Source organism: Eulemur rufifrons, unplaced genomic scaffold, assembly GCF_041146395.1.
Source record: "Eulemur rufifrons isolate Redbay unplaced genomic scaffold, OSU_ERuf_1 scaffold_348, whole genome shotgun sequence".
Lineage (NCBI taxonomy): Eukaryota > Metazoa > Chordata > Mammalia > Primates > Lemuridae > Eulemur > Eulemur rufifrons.
In genome coordinates, this window is record NW_027183130.1 from 34,499 (window position 1) to 44,803 (window position 10,305).

A 10,305-nucleotide genomic window follows, 5' to 3' on the forward strand; every position below is an offset into this window, starting at 1 on the left:
CCCCTGAACCTGCCAGTCCATAAAACTGCATGAGCCTTTTGTTGAGGGATTCCACCACGCTGAGACAACCCCACATTTGTGTGATCCACCTGACCCCCAAATGCCAAGGGGAACATGGACAGGGGGGAGCCGGTGCTCTCTCTGGTGTAGCCTCATGCTTGTACTGTCTCGGCAACTGTTGAAAGTCTTGACCGTTACTTTAATTTGGGCATGTTATCCTAATTGTCTACGTCACTCTTGACAGATAGCTCTCTCTCCTGCTCAGATGAGCTTGTGACAAATAGAAATGAGCAACTTCTTGGGCTGTCTTCTCTTCTCTTCCGTTGCATCTATAACTTGTGGATCAGTTCTGTTTCATCTGGTTCTTTCTCTTTCACGCTCTTAGGAAAACGAGGGCGAATATGGGTTGCCCTGTTAGTGAGTGAGTGAGTGACCGTGTTGATTATTGTTGCATCTGTTCTCTTTGTGTTCGTGTCACTCCCCATCAGGGCTCTTGGTAGGTGGGTGGATCGTGATGCTATCAACAGTCTCGGGTGGTAGGAGCGGGGCAGGCAGGCTAACGAGCCCTTCCCAGTTGCTGAGTTTAGGAAGACCTTGCTAGAGGAGACTGAGGCTCTAGTGAGTTTCCTTCAGTGTCCTGTAATTGTTTCTCTTTCTCGCTATTCACTGTGGAGATCTGGAGTCAGGGGAGAGGAGTCTCTATCAGACTCCAGTAGCATGAGATGCGCCACCTGTAGCTCTCCAGAAAGACAGGGAGAGGGAGAGAGATAGGAAGACGGAGAGGGAGAGGGGGAGAGGCCAGGGGGGGTGGGGGGCACCTGCGGTCCAGAATCAGGGACCTGCCTCTAGTGTTTACTCCCTGACTCAGAGCCTCAGTCTTGCCCCTTAAATCCATCCTTAAGTTAGTCCTCCTGCTCAAACACCTCCCTTGGCTCCCTATGGAGAAAGTTGACACTTGGGCTCTCAGAGAACCCAGGATCTGCTGAGGGCCTGTGTTCAGCCAGAGAGGCAGTCAGGACTTTGGGCTTAGAAACACCAGCCCCACCTCCACCCACCCACGCACACGGCCCTGGATCCCCAGAGTCCCTAAGTGGCCCTGATGGCTCTGGGTGAGGCTCAGGCACAGGTGACAGCAGCTTTATTCCTGGGAGTCTGCAAAGGCAGATGGGAGGGTCAGAGTGGGTCTTAAGCCTGCAGTGCTGAGTCACTGCTGGCCCGTGCTTAGTGGCTCCACCCGCAGCCAGAGGCCACACTCAGCTCTCAGGATCAGCTCTGGCTTCCTGAGCGGCTCCCAGCAGCGTGAGCGCCAGGACCACCTTCATCTCAGTCATGGCGAAGTTCTGCCTGATGCAGTTCCTACGGGTGGAGGTGGGGACTCTTGACTGCACCCAGGACCCCCATCTGGGTCCTATTGCGCCTGGAACCTGGCCCAGGACACCCACCATCACCCCAATCAGCCTGAAGGGCAGAAGGGGGTATAACCATTCCCGGAACCCCCACGTGGGCTTGCATGTGCCCTGACCCTGGTCCACATTCCAGCCCCCAACTCACAACAGCAGATGGGGAGGGGGTTCTGAGCACATCGCGGTCCCCTTTTGGACCTACACAACCCGGTTCTGTGGACCTTTGTCCACAACCTCAGAGCAGGGGCGGGAAGGAGGGCTGGAACTCTGACCATCTACAGTTTACCCCTTTTGCCGACTGTCATGCCCAGACTCCCACACCCATCACCCCATCCCCACCTCACACACCCACTGCCCTCACCTGGGCCCTGCAGAGAAGGGAACGAAAGCCAGAGGTGACCACTGCTTGACGTTTTCCGGGTCGAAGCAGGAGGGGTCATACACCTGGGGGCGAGAGGGAGACAGGCTTGCTGGGTGGGTCTCCCAGGACAGCCAGCCTTGGAGAGACAGATGAGAGTGTCTGGTAGTGGGGGAGAGAGGAGATCCGGGATTTCCCTGTCAAAGCCCTTCCCTCTGTAGGACCCTAGAATGGTACAATAGGGAGTCAGTCAGCACCTCAGGGTCCAGCCACACAGCTGGGTTGTGATGGGTCCCGAAAATACTGATGAGGCAGATGACACCTGGACGAGAGGAGGGAGCAGTCAGGACAAGGCCCCACTGCCTGATGGGCCCCTCTTCCTGTCCTGGTTCCTCCTCCCCCTGCCATTGTGGGCACCTTTGGGGATGACTCGGCCATCTGGGAGCACAATGTCCTGGGTGCAGCGGCAGGAGATGACAGTGACTGGAGGATGTAGCCGCAGACTCTCCTTAATGCACATGGTCAGGAAGGGCAGCTGGGCCAGGTCGTCCCTGTGGAAACACCCGCCCCCCACCAACCATTAATCAGGGAGCAAGGAGAGAAACAGAATCCTCCAGCCACTGTGTTTCCAACTGAGAACTTTTCTCCCTATAACAGAGTAAGCTCCACAGGAATCAAATATCTGAGAATTAAAAAGCAGGAAAGGCCGGGCGCGGTGGCTCACGCCTGTAATCCTAGCTCTCTGGGAGGCCGAGGTGGGCGGATCGTTTGAGCTCAGGAGTTCGAGACCAGCCTGAGCAAGAGCGAGACCCCATCTCTACTAAAAATAGAAAGAAATTATATGGACAACTAAAATATATATATACAAAAAATTAGCCGGGCATGGTGGCGCATGCCTGTAGTCCCAGCTACTCGGGAGGCTGAGGCAGGAGGATCGCTTAAGCCCAGGAGTTTGAGGTTGCTGTGAGCTGGGCTGACGCCACGGCACTCACTCTAGCCTGGGCAACAGAGTGAGACTCTGTCTCAAAAAAAAAAAAAAAAAAGCAGGAAAAATTAGAAGAGCAGAGAATTAGAAAATGTTTACCAATATTTAGGCAGGTAGTTCTAAAGGACATTTCTCTTGAAAATACAGCAATCAAAAGCCAAATGTAAAAAGTTAACAACTTTACATAAAAATAAAGAAAATACACTGTAAGAAAGAAAATACACGGATCCAATATTTTACTCTTATGTATCACTGTACTTGAGATACTAGCAAATGCAATTAGATAAGAATAAAAGGAGAGTAATGCAATTTGAAATGTAGGGGTAAATGTATCATTTAGGCAGATACTGATATGATGCTTAGAAAACAAGTGATTCCATCGGGCAAATCTTATAAACATTGGAGATCCAGTAAGGGAGCTCAATTCTTTTCCCTAATCTTTCTCCTTTTTGTGTGGCTATTTAAAATATCAATACCTGAAACATTTAACTGTTTTAAAATTTGTAAGCTATAAAATATTGCCCACTTCTATGGCTCAAACCACCCATTTCCCACATACACAAAACACAGGTTGCATAGGTTGTTTTTAATACATTCTTCCATAGCTACATTCAATCATTAGAAAAACATATAGTAGCACACTACATACCATATGCACTGTTCTGTGTCATTTATCAATCTATTCTTGTATATCTCCTGGGACTTGTGTCAAAATGGGATTCTCCCTACTCTGTAGCCATAAAATAATTTTCACATAGTTTAGATCTCTTAGGATTCCTTGTTTTATACATTACAAATACTTGATTTATGTGGACATTATCTTGTCATAAAACAGCAGAAGAAGGTTGAAATGACTTTTTTCCAGGCAGTTCCCAGTTGTCCCAAGAGCTTTTATTAAATGATCTATAACTGATAGACTAAATGATCCTATTGATGTGAGACACCATATGTAGCATTTACTATGTTCATTGGGTACAAAATTTGTATGCATAAATCATTAGTTTTTATGTAGAAATGACAAACATCTGGGAAAGATAATAAAAGAAAAGATGTTAATAATAATGATGGTGATGTAAAATACTTGGATTAAACTTAGCAAGAAACACGAAGTCTCTATATTCCAAATGAACTTATAAAGTTCACTCAAGCCAAATAGAAGATATATTTCTCCATAGCAATGAAAGTATCTAGGGGTTAATTTAATGAAACATGCATAAGATCTCTAAGCAAATATTTTAAACTCTGTTAAAAGACTAAAGATTATTTGACTAGATGGATATCAATTTTACACTCTCGGAGGGCATGTGTCAATATTATGAAGTAACCCATTTTCCATAAATATCAATCAGATATTCAAATCAACCAATAGGATATATTCACTTTGAATTAAAACCCACTTGATTTGGGGGCAACTGATAAACTTACTCTAAAACTTTTCTGGATGAATAAAACATTATGAAGAGCTAGGCCAATATGAAAATAAAATATTAAAGAGGGAGGAGTCACTCTACCATAGTCTAAGACCCATTACAAAGTCAGAGTCATAAAACTAGTGTGGCACTTCTGCAAACACAGAAAAGCAGACCCATGGACAGAACAGAGGGCTCAGACACAGACACACGAATAAGTGAAAACTTCACGTTCGGTAAAGGAAGCCCCACAAAACCCTGGGAAATGGATCGATAGTGTGACTGTAAAAGAAAATTTGGACAAATTTGACCTTGCAAAAATTAATCAAAAGTACCCCCACTCAAAGTTAAAAGGCAAAGTTTTGCAATACAAAACAGAAAAAAAAAGATTAATTTTAATACACATTCTTAAAAGTAAATATTTTTCAATGATCCAAAGAAAAAGAGTAAAAAAGAAATGACAACCACACCTATAAAAATGACTTACCAACATGTGCAGAAGATGTTCAATCTCACTCTTATTTAAAGAAATGTTCATTAAAAGAAGAAATACGAAAATTGACAAAGATTTAAATTCGATAATACAATAAGGCTATCGGTAAAATTATGGGAAAGCTGATAACTTTAAACTCAGCTAATAGGAAGAGATCTGTAATTATAAGCAAAATTGCACAACACAAATCGTCTTTAATTCAGCAATTGCGTTTCTGGGAATTTGTCCTGCAGAGGTGCTCCCACATGTAAGCAATGGTCACTGTACAGGCACGCTGACTGCACCACGTTTAACTTAGCAAAAGTCTGAAACAACCCAAACATACATCAATGGGAAGATGTTTAGATAAATCATGGTACATCCACACAACAGGCTACTACACAAAAGGAGGAAATAAGGATCACTAGTCCTATCACAGACTGCAGCTTGGAAGTTAAATCAGTACAGAGACCCTGTAAGGCAATTCAGCAACATCTATCATAAATGGAAATGTTTAATTAAGTGCCTTTGACGTAAAATAGAGTGACCTGAATATGGAATGTTATGCAGCACTCAGAAAGAGCTGTAATACACCCTGCTGAGTTAAAGGAACAAGTTACAAAATGTGTGTGTGTGTGTGTGTGTGTGTGCATGTGTGTATAATACCAAAGGACAAAATGTATGTGGAGATATAGATAGATAGATGGACAGATGATAGATAGATAGCAAATCCCTAGCTCTAGAGACCCCTCAGGAGAAAGGAGGAGGATTAAGTTGGGTGGGAAGAATGTCAAGGATAACCCTAGTCTTCTCTGTAATGTCCCATTTAGTGCAAGAAGAATGTGTTCTTATCATTGTTTCTCCAATTGAACACTCATTTTCCCTGTGCTATATACACACAATGAAATACTAATCAGCCTTAAGAAAGAAGGAAATTCTGTAATTTGCAATAGAATTTAGACACTATGCTAAGTAAAATAAGCCAGGCACAAAAAGATCTCACATATCTGATGCATCTAAAATAGTCAAACTCGTAGAAGTACAATCACATATTGTCATTAATTTTCTCAGCAGTCCAGATATTTTTGTCCCCAAAGCTTGCAACCTTTCCCCTGCTAGCCAAGCTGTATACCAAGCCCTGCTTGTGGTCTCTGCTCACATTTCCACTGAGCAACAGTAGCAAAATCAGCTAAAGAAAACAGCTTCCCCCTTCCCCACCTGGCAGCAGAGCCAATGATAACAGGCTCAGGAACAGGCCATGAGGACCTGCACTCACCATTCAATCTCATCAGGCTCGCAGTCCCTCAGCAGCTCTCGCACCTCCTGCCGGCAGCGCTCCTGGTGTTCCGGGTGCCTCGCAAGGTGGTACAGGACCCAGGAGAGACCACTGGCCGTGGTGTCATGGCCTGAGGGGCAGCCAGGCAGGCTTGAGTTTCTGGGCTGCTTCAGCACCAGGGTATGGACAGCGCCCTACATTGAGGCTCTCAGGGAAGCTGGGAGGAGGGAGAAGATGGGCAGAATGGAGTGATCCAGGGTCCACCCACCGCATCCCTGGGATGGAGAGACCCCTGTCCCCACTGTAGTCCCACACCGGGACCCTCACCCTCAAACATGAAGGTGTCAGCTTCCGCTCTTATGTCCTCATCTGACAACTGCTTCCCATCTTCATCCTGGACAAAGAAGACAAGATCCCCCAAATCACACTAGCATGTACGGCTCCTGAGTCTAACCTGAGACAATCTCAAAGATTCATCCTCCTTCCAGAAGCCCAAGCCCACCCAGCACTCTTAGACCTCTCCTGGTCACCATTGCCAGAGCCCTCGTCCCACAGGCTTCCTCCCTGGCTTCCTGGCCTCCTCTTTTGTTCCTGGTGGGAGGAATCAATGACCCATGAATATGTTTATGCTGCTGCCTGATGAGAGATTTCTAAGGAAAAAGTTCCTGGCAGCCTGGGTTACAGGATGATGAAATGGCCATTTGCCTTGGAAGTCAGAGATTAAGTACTGCTCCAAAGATACTTGCTCACATTCTAGATAATAAATCCAGAGAATCTTATCTTCCTTGGAAACATTTGAGTTGTAAACCTATATATACACTTTGGCATCTCACTGGAGACGATTTTTGTTATGCTTCAGAGAATTAAGAAAAGTTATTTTTCTCTCTCTTTCTCGCCTTCTCTCTCTCTCTCTCTCTCTCTCTCTCTGTCAGAAGAGGGAATGTGCCAGGTGCCCTATATAAGTTCCAAGACTCATAACACAGGGACCCTGTCCTGTGGTGCAAAATCTGCTGCACATACAGATGGAAGCATTGCATCACCTTCGGAGGCATTTGGGATTGGGGAGCCAGTGCTGCAATCCAGCTCTGGCTGCTATTATTGCCATGAGTAAGAAATGGGCTTCTCTGATCCAGGGGTTGCATCTGTCAGAATAGATACAGATATAGACCGTGCATAGACATCCGAATAGAAACAAAGACCTGGGCAAAGACACAGACAAGGACATAGAAATATGCACATGCATACACATAGACAAAGATAGACATAGATGAAAACAGGGCATCAACATGGTCATAGACACAGACACAAAGCCATAGACGTAGACACAGACACATTCACATACACTGAGACACAAACACATAGACAAGACATACACATAGTTAAATATAGATGTAGATGTTGGTATACAGATAAAAACGTTGCAGACTAACTTCTTAACTTGTAAATAGAGTAACATCTCAGACTCTTCACAGTTTCAGACTTAGCAGTAAGTCTCTGTTTCTCGCATTCCAAAGAGTCATCTCCAAAACCTATCTCAACGTGTCCCTCCCATTTGCAAAATAAATTCCATGACTCCCCTGTGCCCTCTGGATCAAGTCAACATTCTTCAATCTAAATAAATTTTAATTCTTTCCTCATTTGTTTGTTTGTTTTTTATAGACGAGGTCTTGCAGTGATGTCAGGCCGGAGTGAAGAAGCTACTCATAGGCGAGATCATAGCACACAACAGCCTGGAACTCCTGCGCTCAGCAATCATCCTCCTCAGCCTCCCAAGGAACTGAGACAACAGACGTGCACCACGGCACCATGCATCATTCTAGCACTTCAGCTGAGATCCCAGGAAGCCCACCTTGCTCAGCAGGAGCACATCAATGAAGTCCAAAGTCTTGCTCTTGGCTTCGGCCTTGAGGAGGTCTTCAGTATCCTGATTGGGGAGGGTTCGGTGTCGCTCCTGGATGACTGCATCTGTGAAGTCGTGCACCAGGCGGCAGGCCTTGAGGAAGCAGTGCCCGTTGGTGGTGAGTTAGTACAGGAAGTCTATGTGCTGTTGGATGTGCTGGTGCCTTTTTGCCAGAAGGGCAGTAAGCTCCAAGATGGCAGCAATGTATTCACTGGGCTTCCTGCAGGATGAGGGAATAAGGGAGGAAACAATGTAACCCACTTGAAGGACCAAGAGCACCTCCCAACAGCACCCAGGATCTACCTCCCATCAGCAAACTGAGGCTCCAGAAACAGGTGGCCCCACAGATACACAGGGGATCAGCCGTGAGACTCAAAGCCATTAATACAAACCCTCTTCTCTGCCTGCATCTACCTCTGGGAGCTGTCCACATGCTACTAGGTTCCCAGAGCATAGCTTGGACATCATGCCCCTCTTGTCCTCTGTCTTCTACTCAGTATCCAGTCCTGCACCTTCTCCTTCCTGAAACTGTCTACACAGCTCAGACCTCATCCTCTTCCAACTGGTGCATGGCCCAGACCCCACCCTACACTCTTGCATCCAAAGTCAGATCCATCTAGTGTCCACATGACAGTCAGTTCTCCACAGAGCTCAGCTCTGACCGTGCCCATCAACAGCTCAAACACCTTCAATGGCTCCCTGGGAACCTCATGAAAAAGTTCGTACCACTTTGCCTTGGTTTTCAATGTCCTTGAGATCTAGCCCCTGTCTACCTCTACAGCCTCTTTTCTGTTGTCTACTGCACATGCTCTGTTCATCCTAGGCTCCTTTCCTTTACTCAAACAGTTCCAAATACCTGGAAAGACCATGCTTTCTCTCTCCCTTTTTCCATCCTTCCAAGCAGAGCTATGACACTCTTCAGAGAAGGCTATTCTGGTTGCCCTGGTCTGTCCTCTTACCCCCACCTATACCCTTGGGTCCATGGCCAAGTTCCCACGCCCTGAGCAAGGAAGGACTCACTCCTGACAATGGCTGTCAAAGCTGAAGACGCATTTCTGCAGACTGTCCAAGGTCATGAGGCTGATGTGCTCAAACATGTCCAGGCAGGTGCTGCCCTCCAAGGCCAGGTGCTGCCACTTGGCCTGGACAGAGAAGGGGACAGAGCTGGGGTGGGAACCTGACTCCCTTGAGCCCTTCTCCAAACCTAACCACTGAGATGGACTCCCCCACAACCAACATCTTGTCCTCGGCCCCAGGAACCCATCTCCAGGAGAACAGGGTTTAGGGGGAGGGGGAGCAGAAGCTGTTATTACTTGGAGATGAGGACACAAGGCTGGCATTCAGGAGACCTGAGTTCAAGTTCCAGCTCTGCCTCCTATGCTCTGAGTGTCCTTGGTCAAGTCCTTGCCCTCCCCTAGGTCCCATCTGCCAAATCTTCAGTAACAGTTAAGTTGACCTGCTTTGGTGCCAAACAAAACAGGTTAGCACCCCTGCTCCACCACTTCCAGATCACTTACTGGCTGCGTAGACTTGGGCAACTCCGCAATATCTCTGGCCCTCCGTTTTATCATCGAGAATGGGGCAAAAATAATCTCTCCTTCCCAGAGCTATTAAAATTAAATTACAAAATATACACTCATATCATGGAATTGGTGCATGGCATTGTTTCTGGACTAGGGAGAGTACACAATAAATGTTATATATTCTTGGCTCTGTTGTTACAATTGGATACAAAAATATCCCTATGTTGGCAGAGGCAGTCCTCCATGGGCCCTGAGCTTCCTTGCTGGGCATGCCAAGGAGGCAAAGCCCTCATGTTCATAACCTGGGTCACTTCTCAGACTTGTGTTTGCAGAGAACAACCTTGAGGGATAAGGTAATGACTGCCCCTGGACACATGTCACGCTTCTGTCTGCTTGCTGTGAGGCAGATTCCCTAAGCCTAATGCTCCTCCCATGTAATGCAATAGACTACTTGAGCAAGCATCTATAGAATCCCACCTGTGTCACCTCCATGGGATTTGGGTGGCTTGGAGAAAGGATGCAAATGAACAAGAAGCATATACTGCTTGCAGGGCCAAGAGTAATAAACTGCCCTTTGTCTCTGACCCTGGAGTCTCTTGTCTTCTGGCAGAATCCATGAAACAGTAACAAGTTAATTTATCACCTTGCACATAAAAAAAAAAAACAAAAAAACAAAAAAACAAAAAAACCCCCACTGCACTTCACTAAACCCTTATTCCCAATTCTTCACTTCTCCCCATAGCTAAACTCTTCACAATGTTATTTTTCAGCAACTTCCATTAAGACATGGAGCCTATTTTACCCTTCTTTGATTTTGTGCTGGACTTTTGGCTTTCTATGGCCAAATACAATGTAGACAAAATGATTAGGTAGTAACAGTAAAATACCTAAGACTCAAGAAATATTGCACCCTCCTCTCACTTGGAACCCTGTCTCTGCCGTGCAAACAACGATGGGATTCCTTCCTGAGGGAGAAATC

At 46.1% G+C, this 10,305-nt stretch overlaps 1 pseudogene; it reads right to left on the minus strand.

Annotated features, from left to right (window-relative positions):
• Window positions 1-1,204: 1,204 nt before the first annotated feature.
• On the minus strand, window positions 1,205-9,374 carry LOC138380290 (cytochrome P450 4F2-like; annotated as a pseudogene).
• Between the last annotated feature and the right edge of the window lie 931 nt (window positions 9,375-10,305).